Source organism: Lissotriton vulgaris, unplaced genomic scaffold (genome assembly GCF_964263255.1).
Source record: "Lissotriton vulgaris unplaced genomic scaffold, aLisVul1.2 SCAFFOLD_1543, whole genome shotgun sequence".
Taxonomy (NCBI): domain Eukaryota; kingdom Metazoa; phylum Chordata; class Amphibia; order Caudata; family Salamandridae; genus Lissotriton; species Lissotriton vulgaris.
In genome coordinates, this window is record NW_028253834.1 from 299,744 (window position 1) to 326,088 (window position 26,345).

The 26,345-nt window shown below is 42.6% G+C and overlaps 1 pseudogene; it reads left to right on the plus strand.

The window, feature by feature from the left end:
• Window positions 1-8,871: 8,871 nt before the first annotated feature.
• On the plus strand, window positions 8,872-17,726 carry LOC147660736 (cis-aconitate decarboxylase-like; annotated as a pseudogene).
• The last annotated feature ends 8,619 nt before the right edge of the window (window positions 17,727-26,345 follow it).

Genomic DNA, 26,345 nt, shown 5'->3' on the forward strand with positions numbered 1-26,345 from the left:
GATCACAATGCTGAGTTGGGTGATACGTGGGTGAATCTCGCTGCAGCAAATGACAGACAAGTGGGAGGTGCTAAGCCTGAAGATGCTATTACTGAACTTCCTGGTAGGATTATTACTTTCATGAAGACTTTAATGCCTGAAGTCCGTGTTAATTGGGATAAATTGTCAGCCTGTAAGCAGAAGAAAGAAGAGTCTGTTTCAGACTTTTTCTCGCGTTTCGAAGAGACGTTCGTAGATCATAGTGGTCAGGATATGGCTACCGAAGGTGGCCAGAGATTGTTTGTTGATAAGTTTGTGCACAATCTTCTTCGCAAGCTGTGTACTAAGTTGAAAGATTCTGAGAGTTCTTGGCCCGTTTCTACTTCGGCGCAGATTCTTGCTACGGCTCAGTACTACGAGAATAGGCGTAAGGATGAGTTAGAGAAAGCAGATAAGAAGACTAAGGAATTGAAGACTAAAGTTCTTCTACAACACGCTTATCCACCTCGTGTTAATAATCAGCAAGATTATCAGCAGCCTCAACAGTATTCGAGGAACTCGCAAAGAAACGAGACTCCTCAACAACAGCGTATCCAGTATGGTCCTAATCAGTGTGCGTATTGCAGAGAAGAGGGTCATTACAAGAATAGTTGTCCGGTTTCGCTGCAACGTGCAAATAGTGCTCCTGGTGTTAGAGGTCGAGGTGCTCAACAAGTGCCTCGTGGTAGAGGTCGCGGACAAAATGTGCGCCCTTTGCCTCCACAGAATTCAATGAATAGTTTTGATCAGCAACAGAGTACTTCCAGTAGATCTACACAGTACTACGTAGATGATTACTATGTCGAAGGTGATGGCGAGCAAGGTAATGATTATTAGGACAGCCATGGACAGAGAGAGGGAGTTGTTTCAGTTCCGGTAGATCAGAGTGGACCTTACGTGGAAGTGATTGCATCAGGTGTGTCAGAGCCTTTTCTGCTAGACACTGGTGCTGCGAAGAGTTCTATTATGCATTCAAAACTCCCTGGCGCACCTTTGTCTGGCTTAAATATTGTTTCTATAGGTTTTTCCGGTGCCCCCGTTATGAATCCGATTTCCGTTCCATTGCCTATTTCTGTTGGTCCTCGAAGACTTGAAGCACCCCTTCTTTTGACAACGGGTTGTAATGAGAACTTACTAGGCCTTGATTTGTTGAAAAGATTGTATGCGACATTGTACTGTTCTCCGTCGGGAGTACATCTTACGTTGGGTGAGAAAGTGATTTCTCCGATTTATGTTTCGAAAGATTGTCTTCCATCTGAATTGTCTTCTTTACCAGACTCATTGTGGGCTACAGGTCCCAATGATGTGGGCCTGTTAGACATTCCTCCATATGTTGTGACGTTGAAGGCAAATGCTCAGTTGCCACGCATTCCGCAATATCGTACTTCAAGTGATGGTGAACGCGCACTTTTAGCGATCATTTATGATCTGATCGACAAAGATGTTATTGAAGAGACTCGAGGTAATGTGTGTAATAGTCCGGTTTTGCCTGTTCTAAAGAGAACTGATTCTTCACAGCCTCCTGTATATAGGTTCGTTATCGATCTTTGTGAAGTGAACAAAATAGTTGTTCCACAATTCCCTGTTGTACCTGACATTACTGCGTTACTGACATTGATTCCAGCTTCAGCTACTTGGTTTTCGGTGATCGACTTGAAGAATGCTTTCTTTAGCATCCCGATTGCCATTGAGAGTAGAGATATTTTTGGATTCTCTTTGGGAGGACGAAGTTTACGCTTCAAGCGCGCTCCTCAAGGTTATTGAAAGAGTCCATCAATTTATAGTCAAGCTTTGAAGACACAACTTGACTCGTTGGCCTTACCCGAAGGTGCGGCCCTTATCCAGTATGTTGACGATTTGTTAGTCGCTGCTGATACTGCAGACATGTGTAAGGATGCCACTGTGTCTTTATTGTCTCATTTGTCTAAATGCCATCATAAGGTTTCTCTTTCCAAGCTACAATTTTGTCGCCAAGAAGTTACCTACTTAGGTCACCTCTTATCGAAGGAGGGAAGGAAACTGACCCCAGAAAGAATTCAGACCATTGCGAAAATGAGTGTTCCTACAACCCAGAGAGAAGTACGTGCGATTTTGGGTATCACGTCGTACTGTAGACAGTGGATCCCGAATTTTTCTCTTTTAGCGAAACCCTTGATAGCTCTTACGGTTAAGGACACTCCGAATCCTATTCCTTGGACCGACGAATGTCAAAAGAGCTTTTCTGAATTACGTGATGCATTGTGTTCGGCTCCTGTGTTGGGTACTCCCGACTACAGTAAGCCTTTCACATTGTATGTCCATGAAAGGGAAGGATGTGCATTGTCGGTTTTGACTCAACAATTTGGCGGGAAGCCACGCCCATGTGCGTACTTTTCGTCAACTTTAGATCCTGTGGCTAGAGCGCTGCCGAGTTGCTTGAGAGCAACTGCAGCAGCGGCTGTTTCGATTCGACAATCTGCTGGTCTGGTTATGGATAATACGCTAGTGGTTATGGTTCCACATGCAGTGGATACCTTGTTGAATCGGACGAAGACACAGCACTTGACTAGTGCTCGGTTGTCAGGGTATGAGCTTACGTTGTTGGCAAGTCATGTGCACATTAAGAGGTGCAATACTCTAAATCCGGCTACGTTGTTGCCAATCTCGCTTGAGACAGACGATGATAGCGAAGAGCAACACGATTGTTTTTTGAGAACTGAAGAAGAGACCAAAGGGAGGATTGATCTGAAATATTCTCCTCTCCCTGATTGCAATGATGCCTTGTGGGTTGACGGCTCATGTTTTAAATTACCGAATGGCGATACCACTGCAGCATATGCCGTGACGACCTTACATACAGTTGTCGAAGCTGCTCGAATTCCATACAATTCTGCACAAGCGGCAGAGTTGATTGCACTTACGAGAGCATGTGTGTTAGCGAAAGGGAAAAGAGTGAATGTAAATACTGATAGTCAGTATGCGTTTGGAGTGGCGCATAGTTTTGGACGATTGTGGCGTGAACGTGGATTTTTGACATCGCATGGGACGAAAATCCAGCAAGGGCAACTGGTGAATGAACTTCTTGAATCTCTTACGTTACCTTTGCAGATAGCGATTGTGAAGTGTAGTGCCCATAGAAAGGTCGTAGATGATGTTGGTCGTGGTAATGCGTTTGCGGATGAGGTTGCGAAAGAAACTGCTAGAAATGTAACAAGTCGAATGTATGTTGCGGGTCCAGGAAGGTGGGTTCCAGAAGCAGGCATGTGCGAAGACACCATTGAGAGTGTGAAGATTATTCAGAGCGAGGCCACGGAGAAAAAGTTGAATGAATGGAGAGAGAATAAGGGTAGATTGGATGCGAGTGGTTGTTGGACTGATTTGTCTGAACATCAGAGATGGTTGCTACCGAATGCGTATGTGCTGCCAGTTGTTACAATGGCACATGGATTGGCACATATTAGTGTGAAAGGGCTCATGTTTTAAATTACCGAATGGCGATACCACTGCAGCATATGCCGTGACGACTTTACATACAGTTGTCGAAGCTGCTCGAATTCCATACAATTCTGCACAAGCGGCAGAGTTGATTGCACTTACGAGAGCATGTGTGTTAGCGAAAGGGAAAAGAGTGAATGTATATACTGATAGTCAGTATGCGTTTGGAGTGGCGCATAGTTTTGGACGATTGTGGCGTAAGTTGTTGGCTCCGGTTTGGCAGAATACAGGAATACCCAAATGTGCAGAGAACTTGGTGAAGAATTGCATGGTGTGTTTGATGCATAATCCTGGTAAGGGAACTCCAACACCAGCTGGTCATTTTGCTCCTCCGACGTATCCGTTTGAGGCATTGCAGCTAGATTTTATCCATATGGAAAGATGCAACAACTTGAAGTATGTGTTGGTGGTTGTTTGCTCTTTCTCTAGATGGGTAGAAGCTTACCCCCTTAAGGACAACACTGCCTTGTCCACTGCTAAAGTTTTGATAAAAGAATTCTTCCCTAAGTTCGGATTGCCAAGAATCATTTGGAGTGATAACGGAAGTGAGTTTGTGGGTCGAGTGATGAAGAGAGTGTGTGAAGGTCTTGGAATTAGGCAGAAATTTCATGCTGCAAATCATCCCCAATCAGCTGGTTTAGTCGAGTGCTATAATGGCACTCTGAAGTTAAAGTTGGCCAAAATCCAAGAGAGCACTGGTTTACAATGGCCAGATGCTTTGCCATTAGCACTTTTGTCCACCCGTATGACTGTGCACTCGCGAATGGGTTTGAGTCCGTATGAGGTTGTGTTTGGTCGCCCGGCGAATATTTCGGGCGTACCAAGACCGACGAGGTTTAGCGACCTTGAGTACCCTGTTTTGCTTGATTATTTGCGTGAACTGAAAACTAAAATGAGTGTTTTACGCCAACAGGTTCACGATTCGCTTCCACAAGCTACAGATGATCCAGGACACATGATTGAACCTGGTTCCTGGGTGTTCATCAGGAACTTTCAAAGAACGAAGAAAACTCAGCCCCGCTGGACTGGACCTTATCAGGTCCTCTTGTCAACGAGATCTGCGGTGCGGGTTCATGGTAAAAAACACTGGATCCATGGGTGTCATACGAAGAAGGCACCCCTACCTTTACCATACGATCAGTGGGTTCAAGACGGTCTTGCAGATTCAGAAACTGAAACTGTCCCTAAGTTCGTCACGTTTAGTGATGCTCGTTTGATTGGTACTAATTCAGAATTGGAGAGTGATCGACTTTTGCAAGAAGCAATACCTCCTGCGAAGCGATTGGACACTACTGATCCTCAGCTGTTGTTTACCGATCAAGAACTACCTTGAAGAGACAGATACAATTTGAGATCGAGAATTAAGGACAAATAAAGTGAATAAAGTTGATTTTTTTATGTTTGCAGGTTAACTCTCCACCAAGGATCTACGTATTTTTGTTTTTCTGAACTGCTATCCGGTTCTTGCTGCTAGGGTCGCGGTTGCTCCAAGTCTTGGGAGTGCAAGCCTGAGACACTAGGTCTTGGGTTCCGTTAGTCCGAGGCCGTCTTCCTGGGTTTAGCGGAGGCCTCTCAAGCAGAATCAACCAACCACCGCGGGCAGCAACTTTAGTTTAGGATGGATTTCTTTGAGTCGGAGAGACCTGTGCAGACATTGCCTTTTAGAAAACGCATTTGTAAAATAATGTTGAAGAAATGTTTTTTGATTCCGTGCATACTTTTACTATTGAGTATCGTAATTTTTATAATTGGTTATGTAGCATTTGTTTCCAAAGAGACGTCTAATTCCACTGTGCAACCTACACCTTCACCTACTATTTCCTCTCATTCTTTTCACCCTTTGCCTGAATATGAGGTAGTTAGACGTAAGGAGTTCGCTAACAATTCCTTCATACAGCTTTTGCACCAGCATCAGTTAGTGATTAATACAACGAACTGCTGGATTTGTGGTTTAATGCCTCATACAGCCGACAAGGGAATTCCTTATTTAGTTTTGGCCTTTAGTTTAAATGGTTCGATTCGAGCTTACAGAACAATGTTTATATATGCCCGCAGTGTTGACCCCTTACGCTCACCGAGAGATAATCCAAAGAATAGTCCTATAGCTAGAGGCATAGTCGATATGATTCAAGGGACTAATGCAGTAGAGACTATTCCACAAGACGAGAGACAACCATATAGTGGTTGGAGCGTAAGTGGATATGGAGTAAGTCTGAGTAATAACCAGAGTGCGAAAAGTCCCCTACCGATCTGGATAGTGCCCCATAAGGGTTACTATTGTCTACAGGGCAACAGTAAGAATCCGAGAGCTCAGTTATGGAAGAGCGTCTGCACTGAGACTTACGTGTTTCGTCTCAGTCTTCCCCGGCGTTTTTAGCTGCCCAGGGTACTTATTTTGTCTGCTATGACAAAGCATACACATGGTTGCCCCATGATTTTTCGGGCACCTGTTTTGTTTCCTTTCTGTTACCCCCCACTTTTACAGCTGCAGCAGATTATCACAAGATGAGAATTACGAGAGGTGTCTTTAGTCAAGAAGACACTTCAGGGCAAGAATTGGGTGATTTCTTCAAGGGTTTTCTGCCGTTTTGGGGACCTATGGCTAACAGTAGGATTATTCATCAGCTTACGAGAGTGGTTGAGTCCACCATAATTGAGACTGCCGGTGCCCTTGGTAATCTGACTGCTGAGCTCCAGTCGGATAGACTTATGACACTTCAGAATAGAGTTGCCCTAGACGTTATTTTAGCCGATCGAGGGGGAGTTTGTAGATTGATTCAATCGAGCTGCTGCGTTTTTATTCCGGATAATGCTCCGTCAGTCTTCCAGGCCATTTCCAAATTGCATAAAATCTCCGATTCTGTCCACCTGGACAAAGGGGATTGGTCTCTGATGGGATGGTTATGGGGATTGATATCCACTTGGGGTTGGAAGATTTTGATGGTCATTGGTATGGCCTTGGCGATTCTGTTCATGTTCTGTCTCTGTGTGCAGTGCGCTCCGGCCCTTTGTGGCCTTTGTGCTACAATGTGCCTACGGAAGCCTGTCCGAAGAGAGATCCATAGCAATAAGATGATGCTACAGAAGCATATCGATGACCTGATGAATATAGATCCAGATTCAGATTAAAATGGGTTTGGGTTTATTGCCTATGATAGGGCAAAAGGAGGGTCTGTGGTTCCGTAGTTCCGAATTGGGTTCGATAGTTTCTAAACCCGATTTATAAAGATTGTCGGAAATGGACGATCTTGGTGTCAGCAGACCGCAAATGATGAGTTTAACGTGTCTGGGTGTTTTCGTATGAATCGATATAGGAGAACACTCTGCATTTGAGGATTTAGTTTGAACCCTCGGGTTCCATTTTGTAAAACGGCGGCCATCTTGTATGGTTGCCCTAACATAGGCTCTATGATTGTGGCCGAGCGAGTCCTTGACACGTATGTCTTAGCTGACACTTGGTTGACCTGGCCGAACTGACTTTTCCCCTGGGGCGAATCCTTCTGAGCCAGTTCCTTGGTTAGCAGCTGCACTGATAAAGATCAAAGAGCAGGACGTGGTTCGACTTTATGGCCCACCGTTCCCACTCCTCTATCTCCTTTCCATCTGTTCCTGCCTTTCCTTTACAACATGTTCATCGATCTGGGTTGAAGGTTTTATGATGGGTTTGTCCGGCCTGATCGAACAGGAAAATAACATGTGTGACCATTTGTGGTGGGCTGGACAACGGAAAGTGGGATTAACTTTGATTGTCGTGATTCGCTACTTTTTGAAATGCTACTTGCTCATTGGTTAGTTTCGTATGCACTGAATGTAAATTGTGATGTTGCCAGAAGCGTAATTTTCGGCATAAAAGACCGAGTTTCGTTCACTGAGATGGTGAAGTCTCTTTCGAACTACCCGTGTGTACTTCGTAGACCTCTGTCCCTGGTTGCAACCATTAAACGTTGGTCTTTGACGTCATCGAGAAGTATCCCGTGTCTCTGTTTGCCAAGACAGGGGAATCCGGGGTCTTTGGGTGTTGCCCTGACACCGCTGGGTTTCTGTATTAGTATTGGCTCCGAGAAAACCCAGTACCTCACAGGGCTGGCGGTACTTGAAGAGAACTCCTGCCTCCATCCCCCCCCCCCCCCGCCCCCTAAAAAAGAGAAGGAACTTCCTATTCGGATTTTCAAGGTTATTATGGGGAATTAAAGTAGGATCTTCATCTCCCAAACTTCTACCCTTCCTTTTCTGAGATATGACATCATAGGTTTCTAATGAGAAATTATTTCTTTTTACTGTTTCAAGTCTATTGTTAGTAAGAATACATTCCAACAAGTATCATAGCTAGCCCTTTGAATGTGTAAATGTAACTGCTCTTTTGTAAACTAAAATCGCCAGTATATTTTTAGCAAAGCTTTAAGTGAGATGAAAAAACTAGGGGGTCTTTCAAAGGGCCGTGGCGGATATATTTAAGGGCGTGGCTTAAAAGCACACAAGCTAAAAATCTATGCTTAGCTTGTCGCCCGACTGGTGTTTTGGTACTTCTGTCATTACATCCAAACATATCATACAGCAAGGAACTTTACACTTACAACAAGTCAGTACTATTGGCTTTGTCAGTGGTTGTTAGTTGCATAGCATAAATAAGCAACAATCATGGCTTCATACATATTGCATGTTAAAAATGCTTCAGTTCTGAAATGGTGAGACTGTAAAAGAACTATAACGAGTCTCTTTGAAGTCACATTAAAGGGGGTGAAGGGTGGTACTGCTGCAGAGTTAAGATGTATTTTTTTATCCTGGTGAATGGAGAGTCGGATAGGGACCCTTCTCAGCACCTGCTTTTTCAGAACTGCCCGTGCTCAGCACGGGCAAGACCCAGCCCATTTAAAGCTCTGATTCTTAGAGAGATGCTTAGAATTGTGGGTGAAGAGTCATATAGACAGAGATAAAGAATTGCGTACAAACACATACGCACTCACGAAGATAAATGGCAAAATTAAATAATATTATTCAACTGGTGTTCGCATGACAATTCACTATGTTGGATTCACATGGTTGAATGTAAACAAGAGATTGAACTGAAATGAGTTTGGGACTTTACTGTAAGTTTTTGTTTCTCAAAGTAGGTGTAATAATGCACAACGTACACAATGTAATCAGAGTTCAACAATAGCCAGAGGTTCTCGAGGCATCCCCAAAGGGTGATTTTTGAAACAACAATTTATTTAAGCCGATCAGAAAACTGTGCCCATATAGATACGGAGTCCCAGATGTCATGCATGTGCCACTTGATAAATAGTGCCTCGGTGGTGCACTGTAGCCCAAGACACATTGTCTTTCTCGCATCTACGGGAGGAGCAAAATAAAGAGTTTCATACCGTGCCAGCTGATATCATGCTTCACACTGCTTCTCTGCCAACATCCAATCAGAATGCTTGCACCATAACAGAGACCCCTGTTGAATGTGGTAAGTCACTGGCATTATACGACAGCCTGGTGGCACCACAGGCCAAAAGATTGGCATCATCTGTCATAGTGCTGCGATCAGATGTATGCCAACTCAAGGTGCTAGCATAATACGCCAGCATGTTTACTATAATTTCAGGGTGCTTTCATCATATGTCAGTGCCCTGACTTCATATGCCAAGATGCTGGCATCATTTATCAAAGTCCTGCCATCATACGTGTTCCCAGGTGCAGGCTTCATTTATCATAGTCCTACCATCATACTTGTTCCCAAGTGCAGGCGTCATTTATCAGAGTCCTACCATCATGCGTGTTCACAGGTGCAGGCATCATATGTTAGGGTGGTGCCTTTCATACCTTGGTGCTGCTCTGCTGTTGGGCTTCCCCTGAGATGGAGTGGCTGTGGTGCCAGTCCTACGGCTCATGTGAGACTCCATGGCTGTTTATATTCCATATCTACCAGCTGATATGCCAGGCAATGCGCCATGCTGGGGCAGCTCATGTTCCAACCTGGAATTGCTTATATGCCAGGCAGAGCCTGCTCATGTGCCAGGCTGAAGTTACTCGTTTGCCAGTCTTGGACTGCAGTTTGACAGATTGGGGTTGTGAACTGTGACCACCCTCAGATCTCTCCTCTGCTATTTCTCCTTCACTGTCCTCTTCTCCTTCTAGACTCTGTTGCCTTGTGTTCCTCTCTTTTAACCCTGTCCACTCCCTTCTATGTCCTTATACAATGAAACAAGTCGACTAATATTGCTTTCTTCCTTCTCCCAGAAACCACACGCCATCCTCAGGCTGTCCAGGCAGGTGCACAGAGCGGCGGTGGAAGGTAAGTGTCTGTGTGTGCTCACTGCCTTTGGTCTGAGGTCACGCTCTATTTTTTATATGCAGTTAATGGTTCTGGTGTCCCTTCCCCCGGTCTGAGTCCGCTCTCTATATCTTGGTACACGTTACTGGTTCTGATGCCACTCTCCTTGTGCCAGGACCGCTCTGTATCCAATGGACCCAGTTACTGGTTCTGGTGTCACTCACCCTGACTTGGGTCCCTTATGTGATGGTCCCAGTTTCTGGTTTTGGAGCTGCTAGCACTGGTTTGAATCTTCTATCAGTCTAGAACTCCAAGAGTCCTGGGTAGGGATTGTCCCATATGAACATCATATGGTTCTGGGCCGGATCAGCTGGATTTGTGTCTGATGCCAGCCCAGAATGCTTGTAGTTCTGATCCTGTCTCTTCTCTTCGTTCAGTGTTGGAGGGGAGCCCCCTGGAGAAGGCGGTCACTAGCAGCTTTGCTTCCTTCTTACATGGAGTCCAGACAGACACCTGTCCCAAACTGTGCAGCACCGAAGCAAGCGTATGATCCTGGAGAGCATCGGCGTTGGACTGGTGGGAAGCACGACCCATGTGTTCAACATCGCCCTGGGATACTGCCAGGTAAGAGGAGACATTGAACAAACTAACCAACGCACCATGCAAAATACAACAATTAAAAAAGCCTTTTAGTCCAAAAGTGTGACTGTATTCCTGTGCTCCTTCCATGTAAAAAGCTACTGGCACTACAGCATGAAACCACCAATGTACAATCCATCCATTAAAGCTCTCTATTCCAGCAATCTCCACCATCTCCCTTTGATCCAGCCTGGGCCATGGGCCAAAGCAAGCCCACCATTGGCCACCCAGCAATTAAAAACCTACTAGGCCTTAATGTCCTTGAGACCCTATGACTTAACCGCATCGCTGCGGCGGTTATTTTTCGGCTACGCAGCTTTTTTCTAAAAGCCGCGTTAGATGACGAGCTCAGCTCATCATCCGCACACGCCCCCGTGGCTGATGACGAGCTGAGCTCGTCATCAGCATCGAAGGGGTTAAAAGCAGACAGGGTCCAAGCCAACAAGCACACCAAGGACTACACGTCCATTAAAACCCTGTACATCAGCAGAGTTCACCATCACCCAGGAGTCATGTCAGGTAAGGTGGGACTGGTAGCAAAATAAAAAATACATCTTGTAGCACACAAACATTAAAACACCCTGCATCGACCCAGAAAGTTAGTATGGCCTTAAGCTACTCAAAGAGAAAAGGAGACATTGACTTAAAACCACGTCTCATGATTCAAACCATCCCTTAATCAAACCCCGTTTGAGACATTAGTTGTTCAGTATAACCATGAGATTTCACCAGGTTATCCGAATCTTGGATCTTACCAAGCAACACACCATGAACCCCTCACCCATTAAATAACCCTCTAGAACAACAGTGTGACCATCCACCCAGAATAACAGATAAGAGAGAAAGACAGTCACAAAATCCACCATAATTTACTCATCCACCATGAAATACTCATCCACTAATCACACCCCAGGCTACCTTCAGATGTTAAGCAGTTAACTATAGACTATGGTACCTAAATAAACATTGCAATCCACTGTACAACCGTATTTTAGAAACACTACATCTACTCACTGAGACTCCGTACCTGCTCCTGCATTTCTTCTACTAGGCACCACCACGTATCAGGTTGAATCATCCCGTGTTTAGAGTTGAATAACCCACATTCCCACAAGCTCTGTTGTTCCACCACTAGATGTCTAGGCACACTGTTGATTTCTAACATAATTCTGTCTCTCACAGGACATGTACTCCTTGTCTGCCATCAGCTCTGTGTACGGAAGGAAAGGATTGAGACTCCCACCTACGCTGGCTGCATATGTCAATGGAGTAGCGGTAAGGATTTTGAAAGCTGTCAATTACTTTATCAATCAATCATAGACAAAGAGCAATGAGTTTGTGAGAATTTTACTTAAATGTTGTCTCCGTCAATGTAAAATCTTGACTGTTTCCAATTCTGTAAAGAGTCTGTATTGGGCAATGGCACAGTCACTCAACCAAATCTTAGAATATGAATCCTACACCTCTGTAAATTGTGTCCATAGGTCGATGACACAATCTCTCTACTTAACATCACTGCTTGATGGGTGTGTTACCGCTACAACGCATCTTTTACAACGTAATGCTGTTACAACGCAGCTATTACATCGCAAATACCATTACAATGCATGCCATTACAACGCATGGCATTACATAGCAGATGCTATTACAACGCATACCATTACATCGTAAGTATTGGTAAGTATTTAATTTTTTTTATTTTTTATTTAATATTTCATAATTGATTTAATTATTATTAATTATAAAAAAAATATTTATTTCGTTTTTAAATATTATAAATTAAATATATTAATTTAAGTATTTTTTAAAATAAGTATGAGTATAGGAGTATATGTTTTGGGGTACTGATGTATATGTTTTGGGGTGTTTGGTTTTTTTTTGGTTTTAGGGCAGTGTTTGGGTTTTGGGGTACAGGGGTGTTTTTAGGTTTTAGGGCAGTGTTTGGGTTTTGGGGTACAGGGGTGTTTTTAGGTTTTAGGGCAGTGTTTGGGTTTTGGGGTACAGGGGTGTTTTTAGGTTTTAGGGCAGGGTTTGGGTTTTGGGGTACAGGGGTGTTTTTAGGTTTTAGGGCAGGGTTTGGGTTTTGGGGTACAGGGGTGTTTTTAGGTTTTAGGGCAGGGTTTGGGTTTTGGGGTACAGGGGTGTTTTTAGGTTTTCGGGCAGGGTTTGGGTTTTGGGGTACAGGGGTGTTTTTAGGTTTTAGGGCAGTGTTTGGGTTTTGGGGTACAGGGGTGTTTTTAGGTTTTAGGGCAGGGTTTGGGTTTTGGGGTACAGGGGTGTTTTTAGGTTTTAGGGCAGGGTTTGGGTTTTGGAGTACAGGGGTGTTTTTAGGTTTTAGGGCAGGGTTTGGGTTTTGGGGTACAGGGGTGTTTTTAGGTTTTAGGGCAGGGTTTGGGTTTTGGGGTACAGGGGTGTTTTTAGGTTTTAGGGCAGGGTTTGGGTTTTGGGGTACAGGGGTGTTTTTAGGTTTTAGGGCAGGGTTTGGGTTTTGGGGTACAGGGGTGTTTTTAGGTTTTAGGGCAGGGTTTGGGTTTTGGGGTACAGGGGTGTTTTTAGGTTTTAGGGCAGGGTTTGGGTTTTGGGGTACAGGGGTGTTTTTAGGTTTTAGGGCTGGGTTTGTTTTTGGGGGTAGAGGGGTATTACGACTTTATATAAATTAAATTAATTAAATTAATTTTATTTAATTTAATTACATTTATAACTATATTTACAATTATTAATTTAATTGTATTAATAAACGATTATAATTAAATTATATTATTTAAAAATGTTTAATTGATTAAATTCTTTTAATTATATTAAATATAATTATATTATGTATTATTTATAATTTTATTAAATTATAATTATCTTTATTGTAATTAATTACATTATATTATTTACTATTTATACATTTTTTATATTTCATTAATTATATTATTTTAAATATATTAAATTAATATCAATTTTCATATTAATTAAATTACTATAATTTAATTAATTACTGTTTTAAAAATGTTATATTATTTTTATTATTTTAAATTAATTTATTTAACTTTATTCCTTTTTTTTAAAAAAAGATATACTTACCTATACTTACGATGTAATGCCATGCGTTGTAAAAGTATCTGCTATGTAATGCCATGCGTTGTAATGGCATGCATTGTAATGGTATTTGCGATGTAAAAATCGCGTTGTAACGGAACGCGTTGTAATACATCGCGTTGTACTGACACCAATCCCTGCTTGACCCACCCTTCTTTAAAGACCTTCTAATCCTCTACTCCTCCTTTAACAGAGTCACTCCATGGACTTCGATGACACTTGGCACCCTGCCACTCACCCGTCAGGTGCTGTGCTGCCAGCTCTAATGGCTGCCTCCCAGATGTTGCCCGTGGGATTCCGACCCAGCGGCTCAGACTTCCTGTTGGCATTCAATGTTGGCATCGAGGTGCAAGGAAGGCTCATGCGTTTCTCCAATGAAGCCAGCAATATCCCTAAAAGGTTTGTATGATGCCAACCAAGGGCAGAATATCCTTTGGCCAACACACAATGCCCATAGGGGGCTCCAGTATCACCTGGGCATGATTATGAGGCTCAAAGAGGGTAGACATATTCCATGTGTTATATGTGAGATCCATAGAGAGAAGGAATGTTATGATGTGTGCCTGATGAGGGCAAAGTACAGAAATATCCGCAAGGGGAATCTGTGATATGAACAAAATCATGTATGTGGATAGCACACAATACAATGTAAACATGGTAACATTTAATTTTCTGTTCATTGTAACTAGATTATTTGTTTGCGTCAAATGCTTGATTAGATCCTAGCATTTTTCCTATTTCCTCGTAGTGCATGTTAGCATTAATGTCTGACATCCACTAAGTATATTTCCGTAGTTCACACTTATTGTTAGCATTGCCCCTCTTCTAAACTTATTTTGGTGTGATCTCTATTCCATGTCTGACACAGTTATTTGTATTTCATTCAGGTTCCACCCTCCTTCTGTTGTTGGCACCATGGGCAGTGCTGCTGCTACAGCAAAACTCCTTTCATTGAATGCAAAACAATGTGCCCATACTTTGGCGATCGCTGCCTCTCTGGCGGGGGCACCTACGGCCAATGCTGCAACTCTTGCCAAGCCTCTACATATTGGCAATGCGACCCACTTTGGAATGGAAGCAGCACTTCTGGCTGCCCGTGGGATGGAAGCCAACCCACTTATCTTGGACGATATGCCTGGCTGCTCAGGGTTCAGTGCTTTTTATGGTGACTACCAACCCTCGTCTCTGGCAATGTCAGATCAAGATTACAGCTTTCTCTTGAAGAAGCAAGACACTTATTGTGATCGATTTTTGATGAATATACTATACTTTTCCATTCTTTATAGACACGAATAGACCCTTCCCTTGCTTTTTCCGTTATTTTTCGCGTTCGCTTTGACTAGGCAAAGATGGCGGCCATTGTGATCAACGATCGCCAGGTCTTCGCGCCGTTGGTTTTTACCAATTAGTAGTCCCAATTAACTAATTATATAATTTTGAGGACTATATATAACCCCTTAGCGGCGGTCTTATTATGGAACCGGGAGACCAGACGACCACATACGTACGCGACGCTCACGCCGAATCCAAGGTAAGCTCTGGGTATCTAATGCTGTATGGGCTTCGAAAGACGGAGTAGAATGAAGCTCTTCACTAATCCTTAAAAACTAGCATTTTGTCTGGCTTTAAGACCTTGGCAATATTTATTGTATCTATAACATTGGTACATGACCATGTAGTTTGACCATGTTAAGATGGCGGGCGCGCTTGAATACCATTCCGACTATTAATGTGGGGGTCACTAAACAACAGGCTATGGCTCCGGTCCCGCACTGCCGCCGTGAATTGTTGACATTATATTTTTTCACCTTTTGAGCAAACTTCATGTGACTAGCTTTTCGAGACGTTAGCTCTTTAAATAATAACTCTAATTTTCCCGACTGTGTAAATAATAAAAGCTAGACTTTGGTAAATTACAGACACTAGTACTACTTGATGACTTATTACCTTAGGGTAACTTATATTCGGGTGCAAATAAATTCCTTCATATAACCTGCGCCAAATTCTTTAATTTCAGGCACTTACTTTGCTCTTTTCCAAACTTCACTGGATCTCAAATTGAAAGGACGATTTACCAAATCCACCAATTTAACTACCATAGTAAGTGCATATTTCTATTCCATGTTGACGGTTAGGAGGTTTTCAATCCTCTGAATAGGCTGATTCTAAAAGTGGCGGGCGTATTAAACATATTCACTCTGTACAGATATACGACTTATATTCCAACCAATAAGTCGCTTAAATAGCTAAATAAGCCTACCAGATAGCAATAGCTGTCTCCTGTAAAAACAAAAGTCATTCATATAAAACCATCATCATTAAAATATTGATATATTTACTTGTAGAAACTCTCTGTGTGCACACCAGCCAGAACGGATGAGACGCTCAACATAAGAACACACTGCGCGAAGGTATTTTGATAAATGCTATAACTTTGAAGTTCTTATGAACACGGTATAATGTGCATTACAGTCAGATATCTTATTAGACATGGACATCTTAAGGCACCACGCTGTCTAAATACAAGAAATAAATATATGCGTATTTTCCACTTATCTGTTGATGTGACGTATTCGTTTATAGACCTTGCGTGACTTGCACATTACACCACTATGATGCTTGTATATGGACATAAGAAAAGCGTTTTTTGCACATATCATGATTAATGTCTGTTGTAATTTAATAGCAACATTTGTGCAAAGAATTGAGCTTTATTTAATATTTGCTCATAATCTCAGTTGGCTTTTTTATATACTCTGCCACATTGTTTATATGCACACAGGAGGTTGATGATGGATTGTTTGACCCCTGAATTTTGCTTGGGCCACAAAAATTGCGTTCAACTAGCGTACTATCATGCAGATATCACCGGGCATTTTTTGGTTGGAAGATGGTAGACATTGTATGTTCTCAAACTTTTTGATTGTGTATAGAACATGAAAACTTATTGATGACCATTGAGTCGCTATAGAAACGCTGTGTTGTGTACTGTTGTCCATACCCAGTAGGCACTGTTTACTGAAAATTTTTGTTTGTTCGGTAGGGTGAACAATACCCTGTATATAACATACCAGTATCTGTTCAACTTACACAAATGCTTTGTAGCAGCGCATGTTCTCCCCAAAATCTAAATGAATGGCTTCAAGTCTTTTTCTTTTTTGTATAAAGTTTGTATCTAAATAGTCTGGTGTTCTATAAATGGTCTCCTTAAATTTAAAAAGAATGTAATTCAACAAGTTGTGCGTGTACTGACATATTTATTCACATATTGAAATATATATTTTTGTATCTTTTTAAATATAGCCCTGAAGAAGTCCGGTTTCGGACGAAACGCGTTGGCTATTTTTATCTGCGAGTGTATGAACAAATAAAGAAAAGAATAAAATGAAGAGAACTGACTTGAGCCAATTTCTTGGGAGAACAGTTGAACTTTTTTCTTGACACAAAACGAATTTTGTTTGAATACTGAAATTGTGTTTACTATACAGTTATTTGGTGTGCGAGGTCAATTTGTGGAACTAGATGTATAGAACAAATTCTTATTTGTTCTATGTTGGGATCTAGGGGGTTGTATCCCAGACAATTCGCACCCTCACTTTTACTAACATTAGGAACTTGACTCTTGGTGCGGCTCTTAAAGCCTCAATCCCCCTTCTTGTTGTGAAAGAAGCAAGACATTGCCTTTAAGAGGTTCCCAACTCACTTGGGCATGCACTGGGTGGCAGACGCTGCCATCTCAGTCAGAAACCGAGTCATCAATATAACAGGCTCTTTTAACCCTGCTTCCATCCGCGCTGTTCTTCTGAGGGTCCCAGTCTCCAAGTATATCAACAGGCCCTTCCCAGAGTCCGAGCACGAGGCGCGACACTCCTTCCAGTTCAACGCCTGCACAGCCCTTCTGGATGGCGAGGTGGGCATTTCTTCCTTCAGTGAGGACAGCCTTAGTAGACCAGATCTCATCAACCTGTTGAGGAAGGTGGTGGTGGAGCACCCTGAAGACAATGTGGCCAACTTTGACAAGATGTACGGGGAAGTGGTGCTGCTGCTGGAGAGTGGAGAGATTGTGACCAGCATATGTGACACCTTCTATGGACACTGGAGGAAGCCCCTCAGCCAAGAATCCCTCCATGAGAAGTTCCTCTCCAATGCTACCCATGTGCTCCACCAAGACCAGGCACAAACAATTATTGAGGTGGTGAAGGGGATAGAAAACCTTACAGACTGTTCTCAACTGGCATCCTCTCTGCAGTAAACGTGTTAAACCAAAATTCAACCCTCTTAGAAAATGGGAGTAAAACTTTAAATGAACTACAGGTGCAATCATCTTTGCATTAACTAGCTTTACACAAGATTGAAAATCTACTCAAGGAGAGGGACATTACCAATTCATTCTATAAAACGACGAGAGTCAATTATGTCCTCTCCTTTCATGAAAGGTGATGTTATGTCTCACAGTACAGTGAGGTCCCCTTTTAACCCAATACAAATACAGATGCATCTGGCTGGCCAGAAGCAATATGCTTACGTTTCCTTGTAACTCATCAGTACTTTGTAAGGACTGTAAAATTCAATTTGTATTTATTGTTATTTATTATTTGTTAATTAATTGTTTAAAAAATGTGACCTCATCTCACTGAAATACCATTTTCTTTTCCAACTAAGTGATTCTCCCCTAGTGGCCAAAGGTAGGACGAGCTGGAACTTCAATATTGGTCTAGTACTGAATTCTCCATGTGCAGCGCTCTCTTACATGTACTTTTCTAAAAACACAGGACAAAATAGGTCTTTCTATTTCAATCTCTCATATTCGTCAGTGAAACGTATTTGCGCTTTGTGTGGTTATTTCATTTTGAATAAAGTCTCTGAATTTATTGTACAGTGATTGTAATTTTTGATGTGTAAAGCTGCTGACATTTTAGATGCTACCTTACAGGATGGCCACGGCTTGGTGACAGTGAGACTAGATTCTCTCACACATGGACCTTACATATGAAACTCTCCTTTTCAGCTGTTGCTCAACATGTTGACCCTCCTACTAGTGTTTCACAACCTTCCCTTTTTATAGAAACCTCCCTTGCATGCGCAACTACTCATATAACAGCCGGAATATATGTATCTGAACAAGTACCAAAGATTGATCCAATTTGGCACACATTTTAAATGTCAACATTTTACGGCTGTTGCCATACAGTTTGCACCACTGTGGAATTTCTAAATCCCAAGTGCTCACAAACTGGTGCCATGTGTGCTGGAAAGTGGAGCATATTGTTAATCAAACGTGGAAAATACACAGAAAATCAGACATTTTGCCAACCTATTCTGTGAGCCATCCTACTCTATCAAACTTACTGACCAATATTTAGAATCGCATATAGTAAACCTACTGATGATAAAGAGAGGTGGGAAGTGGGGCTTTTTGATCCTCTCCTACATGCATTCGTGATTGGCTTGCCCTTTGTGCTGTATGCAATCTCCTATCTCTATTGAGCTTTGTCGGGTAAATATAGACACAGTTTGCATGCTAAACTGAATGTGATTCTAGTCAGATAAACATTAGTCCTCATGTATGCAGATAATTTGTTAATTTTTTTCTAATAAGTCAGCATCTCTAATACAACTTTACCTTAAGAAGCATATCATCCTGGGTATTTGATTTACAGGTTGAGAAATGTGGAGATGAGTACTCTTTGGTGTTTCACTTCATTGTGAATCTACTCACAATTATTGGAGAGCTTCTCAAGTTTTGTATCAAATACTTTAGTTCTAAAATATTTTGATATTTGATATGGACTGATGATGGGACTATCAGCCTGATTCATCATACTCCCGTTTTGCGAGCCCCTAATAGCGATTCATAGCGAATCGCTATTAAGGACTCGCAAAACGGGATTCATGTAGGAATATGCAAAAAAAATGCGATTCCTACTAATTCCTTATTTGCGATTAGCAAATTGCTAATCGCAAATAAGGAATAACTCCCCATTCATTCCTATGGGCCAAAAGGCCCATAGGAAAGAACGGGGAGTATTCCTTATTTGCGATTAGCAATTAGCTAATCGCAAATAAGATAGCGATTGAAAGGGTGCCAGGGGTGTCCAAAGGACACCCTGTAGCACCCCTTAAATGCTAATATGAACAGGGGTTGCGCACACACATGTCCAAAGGACATGTGTGTGTGCAACATGCAACTCAGAAAAATGCTTTTAAAAGCATTTTTCTGAGTTATCGCTATTTACCACGAGGTTTGACCTCGCGGTAAATAGCGGCCCGAAATTGCGATTTCGCAATTTTTAAATGGATGATGAATTGCATTTAAGGAATCTAAAATAGAGATTCCTTAAATGTAATCCATCGCAAATTTGCGAAAACGCAATTACCGATTTTTGCATTTGGGATGATGAATCCCAAATGCAAAAATCTCACTCGCAAACGGCCAGATTCTCAGAATCTGGCCCTTTGCGAGCCGAATTCAGCTTCATGAATTAGGCTGTATATACTTACTGCCTCCTATAACAAAGGTTTGTTGTTTGTATTCTTCATGCCATGTGTTTGCCACTGAATTTCTTTAACTGTCTTTGCCTGTGGTTGTTACAGTTTAAAATTGTAGCTTTAACCTGCCTATGATTGCAGAATTTATCCCTTTTTTTTGTTTAAACTTGTGGTTTTTCCTGCCCGTGACTGCTTCCATTTAACCTGTTGAATTGTGGAATTTGCAATCCAAACTCTGTAGTTTTTCCCTCTCACTCCCCATGACTATCAGTTTTTCCTCCAAATTTCTTCTTTGCTCTGTACTAAGACATGTATGTTAAGCAGAGCACCCCCAGCCCACCATTTTGTATTAACAAGTGAATGAAACCAGCCCCCCTCCCCAGCAACAGGGATATTCTATATCAGAGGGTGCTCTAAAACAGCAGTAATCTGCTGTGAGCTGTTTTAAGCTGCGTTTTTTGGCCAGGAGAGGGAGTAAAGTTGTATTCAAACATTATTGTTAGAGGAAAAGTTTGTTAGGCCCTTACCTGAAGAATTCCAAAGTGTAGATTGAGACTGTCTCCTAGGAGATTTCTGAATAGAGCAGCAGTTTCCAACTCCCTGGCCAGCAAACCTTTGTCTGAGGTAGTTGGGACCTTTTATTGTCTGCTATTGTTTGGTACATGTGTACACTGTTTGGTGTTTCTATTGGATTAGGGTTAGTGTCCTCATTGGTTGGGTATTTGAGGGCTCTGATTGGTTTCTGGGTATGTGATTCAATCAATGTAGGGCTGGGACTAGGGCTAGGGTTAGGATTTCTATTGGCATAGGGACTAGGGCTACCTCTGTTATTGGTTGCTGGGACTAAGGTGGGACTAGGGCTAGGGTTAGGCGTTTAATTGGAAGTAGCGATTAAGGCTTCTGGTGTGATTGGTTGCTGGACTTGGGTTGGGTCTACTGGTAGGGCTAGGACCTCTATTGGACGTACAGATCATTGGCCCTTGGACTGGGGTAAGATTGGCTTCAAGGTCCTGGTCTCCTACTGATTCTAGATTTTAGGGGAAGTGTTGTGATTGGATGGTGTTAGGGCTAGGGTTCCCATTGGCTGAAGGGGTCACCTGATTTCTAGGGCTATAAAAGCCCAGGCTTAGGGTGTCTCAGCTAGGGGTGGGCGTAATTTGCGTAATTGCATTTCGCAAATCTCAGCGAAACAGTAAAAAATCTCCGCGAACACGCAGAAATTCCGCGAACATGTGGAATTGCTTGTTCGCAGTGCTTTTTTCCTGTTCGCAATCGCTGTTTGCGTGCTCAAGGGGAAATATCTTGAAAACACGCATTTTGAGAACACGAACAAGCAAAAAATTGCGCGAAGTCGCAGAACGCAGAATTTCGGGCAATTTGGCGTTCTCTGTGGAACGCAAAATTACCCAAATTCTGAAAATTCCGTGAGCAGAACGGAATTTAACGCCCAGGCCTAGTCTCAGCCCAGGCGTAGATGCTAAGGGCAGAGTGGACAAGGGCAGTTGCTTGTTTGAGCCTGTTCGAGACTGATTGGGACCAGAGCCAGAAATTCTGCCCATGTTCCCATTCAGTGATACCCATCCCACACCATCCACATCCACAAACATAGAAATACACTCACACCAAATGTACACCACACACAACCCTATGCACAAATCAATGTACCAGCATACACTACAAACCAACATAACGACATCTATACACCCTTCTATGATAACTACCACACATACCCACCAGCCTCCCATCATTTGTCCAACTGATACCCTCCTCTTCCCTCTACCATAATAACACTAACGCACAACACATACAATGCACACAACCACACTTTTCAACACTTTCAACAAACCAGTCTAAGACAAACACTCTTACCTCTACTTCCTTCCCTCCTACACACAATATACACTTTACTCATAAACACATACCAGCCCATCTACCTTACAGCCTCCTCTCACAAACAATACTATACTACCAAATCTATTGCAACAAATACACCAGCACCCTTTTCACTACTCCTCAAAACAAAACATATTAAGCACAACAAGATCATCAAAGCGCAACACTGTAAGAATGTGACTTAGCACTCTAGTGGTTGATGGGAGGAGATGGGGGAGGAACAGGAAGGGGAGGAGCCAGGGACGAAATAGAGGGGCAGTTAGAGTAAGGCCATGGAAAGGAATGGTCACGAATAAAGTATTAATGCTGATACCACCGAGTCCTGTGTCTTCATTGCCGTGAAGGACAAGACAAATGGCGACGAGAGTGGGATGGGAGATTGCGCTAGGCAAGTGCGCTAATCCCCGAAAGCAGTGACCTGGTTCCTGAGGTGGTGCGCGCTTAAAGTTGTAGGCGCAACGAGCATGGTCCCCCCCCAGCGCGTGTGCTGGAGAAGAATCGGCGCCGGCAGTGCTGTGTCCCTAGAATGAAGCACTGTGACCTGGAGGTCGGGCGAAGTGTGCCATGGCAGCGCGGTTGGGCTCTAAAGTCTGGGTGCCCACCCCAGTTGTGCAAGCGTGAAGATGCCAACGTCGAGTGTGCCCTGAGCCTCACCGGATGCCTGTGGTGCTGCTTAGGGAGAATTGTGGTGAAAACGGGAGGCCACACCGGTTCCTAGTGCAGCCTGGATCCGCGAGCCAGCGCAGTGATCCTCAAGCCGGTGAGTGCTTGTCTGCTGTCGGGGAGGCCGGGAGAGGATGACCGGAGACCAAATCTCGAGTAAAACGAGATTTTGAGGTCGGCGGCCATCTTGGAGTCAGGCGCCTGCTCCCATCCCCTATAAGGAACATTAGGCGGCCATTTTAAAGTCAGGCAACAGATAAAGTCAACAAGCACAAGCAAGATCAGGAGCCAAATTCAACAAGCATAAGCAAATGCAAATTCCGAATGCAATAATCACAGGCAAATGCAAAGTTTAAATACAGCAAGCACTAGGAAAGGCAAATCCTGAACGCAACAAGCACGAGCAAATATAAATCGTGAAAGCAATAAGCACAAGTAGAGACAAGACCTGAAGGCAACAAGCACAAGCAAATGCAAGTCTCAAATGCAACAAGCACAAGCAAATACAAGTCTCAAATGCGACAAGCACAAGCAAATGCAAGTCCCGAGTGTAACAAGCACGAGCAAGTGCAAGTCCCAAAATAAATTTTCAGCACCAAGTGAAGATAAGTAACTGAAACTAAAGGGAGAAAGAACATACATTATCCAGAATCACAAGTAAACAAGTGTCAGGGAAGCTTTCTCTCATCAACCACAGTGGCTAGTATTCTTGAGAAAAAGAACAAGATGTCGACATCGCCAAACACCAGTGCTGAGGAAGCATAAATCACCAATCACCTGCAGCTGAGTGGCGACCATTTTGAACTCAGGCAATCCAAGCCTAACTCACTGAAGCTTACTCAGACCAACATAAAAGCTGGAACATCTTTATAAGGAAAGGTGAAACTGGCGGATAAAACACAGTGGTCACCTGTGAGTGAGATTTCCCAAAATCAAAGGAAAACAACGATACGCAAGATCTCGGCAGAAGAGGGCCAGCGAATAATACAGAAAGCAAAGTGAGCAATCCTGTGACATTATCATACTAGAACTTTCCTCCATCATGTTGGTGGGAAAAGAAACACAAAAATCTAACCCCTGCATTGAAGTGCCACCCCCAGTGACACAGACCGGCATCCAGAGTTTGGGTCCCAAATGGCACCGGTGGCTGGCGTCACTGGATTAATTTCTTGCAACAACCGGTGAGCGAAGAGATGGAAATCGTCTGCAATTACTACTTCAGCTGGTGGGTCATGAAGGCTGACGCCTAATCAGAACATTTTCAGCAAAGGACACAGAGACGTATGAAAACCTGAAGGAGACACTACGTGCCCATTTCAACACAAAGGAAGACGTGGATCATGAACGCATCATCTTCCAAGCAGCACAGCAGGAACCAGGGGAATCATTACCAAACTTCATTATAAGTTGCAAAGTCTGGTACAAGGCTGCCATTTCAACACATTCACAAATGAGGAAGCAATTCGACTCCGGGTAATTGAAGGCTGTTCAATACCTGACACAAAGCGCAAGATCCTTCAAAGGCAGTTCTCGCTAAAGGAGATCATCAGGAGGGCCGAAGCTGGAGAGCGGGTCAAAGCAAGAGAATTATCAAGAGAACTGCACCTTAATGCAGGAAAGGAAGATAAAAGAAAGGAGATATCTCTCATATCTGTGAATAAAACCCAAGAAACAAACAAAACTAGACAGAGGGGGGGCAAAGGCAGATTAGAGATAAGACATGAAATACTCTGATTCAACAATACAAAAGACAGTGGAGGATGGCAAACAAAAGACCGGGATGATCCAGGATTATGACAGCCTCACTGATATAACCTCAAGGAGTCATTCAACTTCAAGGAGTCATTCATCAAACGTTACAAACTATTCTAAAGAAGCATCAAGTGGGACAGCCCACGCAAATGGAACAGATGACAGCCTGCTCAACAAGTGTGAAGGAAAGACAAACTACAGAAGACTGGACCAGTCATGCCAACCCTGGCAACCGGTACATGAACACACCCGAGCAACTCACTGTTCATCAAAGTTCATAGACGAGTCCGAAGAAGCATCAAACAGTGGGATACCTCACACCCATGGCACAGACGTCAGTGCACCCAACAAGCGAGAAGAAGAAACAAACCTTTTTTTTTTTTTTTTATATTTTTATTGAAAGTTCATGTCGATATCATAACAAATACATAACAGAGAATACCAATTAGCATGACGTTACCAAGTAGTTATACATATCAGGGCATAAATAGAACTGACACATTTTCACCTTATAAAAAAGTACTTGCGCCAATTAAAACCATTAATATAGCGGAAGATACATGTACTGATAATATATTAAGTTTATACAGGAAGTAATACTGTGGATATTTGACAAATTAAAAACCAAGGGTTTTTGACCGCCTCCATGCTGCCACGGGTGACTAGACCCTAAGTCCCATATCTCTGGATTTCACCCCCTTCAATGCGTACAGCTCTGATTCAATGTTGTGAATCCCTAATAGCCTACACATCCACATCTGAAAGGTTGGGGCCTCAGTGTCTTTCCAAGCAGCAGCAATTAATATTCTGAAGACTGCTATAGCTATAAAAACCAGTGCCTCCATCTCTACACTCAACCCCATTTTGGTATCAACCCCAAGAATTAATAGAGTTGGGGATAGAATAATCCTAGTATCTAGCAGCCCCTCTAAGAATTTTCCTATTTCACTTTTAATTGGTCCTAATTTCTCGCAGCCACAAAACATGTGAAGCAGATCTGCCGGACCCTTGCCACATCTGGGGCAATTATGATCTACTCTCTTGCCCCAGTCAAATAATTTTGCCGGCGTATAATAGAGATTGAATAAAGTTTTAAAATGCTGCGCTCTTAGATTTGAAGATCTTAAAAACCTTTTATCCATAAGGATGGCTCTATCTAAATCAATATCAGGATCATTTAATTTCCCTGCCCAAGTGGTTTCTGTCTTAAGCAAATCATCCAACAGTGTATCCAAAAATAATACATACAATTTCCTTATGCGACGGCCACCTCCCTTCAAGTAATCTAAAAGTGCACATTCTTTAGATACATCTATAGTCGGTCTCTTGGATTTAATTGTATTGGTCAGTTGTATGTATTTAAGCTCTTGAGAGCCTTGAAGTGCATACCGAGACACCAGGAGATCTAGGGGCCTCAGGAGATCCTTTACCATCACTTGACCCAATGAGGTGATTCCTTGTCTTTCCCAGTGTCTCCAGGGCCCGTCTGTGCTCAAGTGGGGGAATAACCCTGAGTTCCAAAGTGGGGTGTGTTTATTGTACTTCGGAATATTCTGATTCTTCTGTATCCCCACCCAAATTGTATAAATATCTTCCATCATTTTGTGCCCTTGAGACTTAAAGAAGCGTTTGTCAAAACGTCTTAAAAGTACTCCATCGGTTTCATTCCCTAATAATAGTTTATAAATAGAGGGAATACCACTTTGAGAATTTATCGTGTTAGCAGGGAAGAAAAGTATAGCCATATCTGTAAGCAGACAAGACCAATGGTAAAATTTTAGGTTTGGTATACCCAGGCCACCCTTTTCCTGAGGGAGAGACATAAATTTGATTGATCTCCTCACCTTGCCATATTGCCAAATAAAACTCATAAAAATTGCCTCCATTTCCCTGATCAAAATATCATCAATTTTAAAAGGGATCGATCTGAATTTATATAAAATTCTTGGAAACATTGTCATTTTAATGACATTCGCCCTGCCTATAATTGATAAATGCAAAGTATCGATCCGCTTTAGATCCTGTTTCATTTTCGACACTAATGGTGAGAAATTATCCTTAATAATTTCCTGTG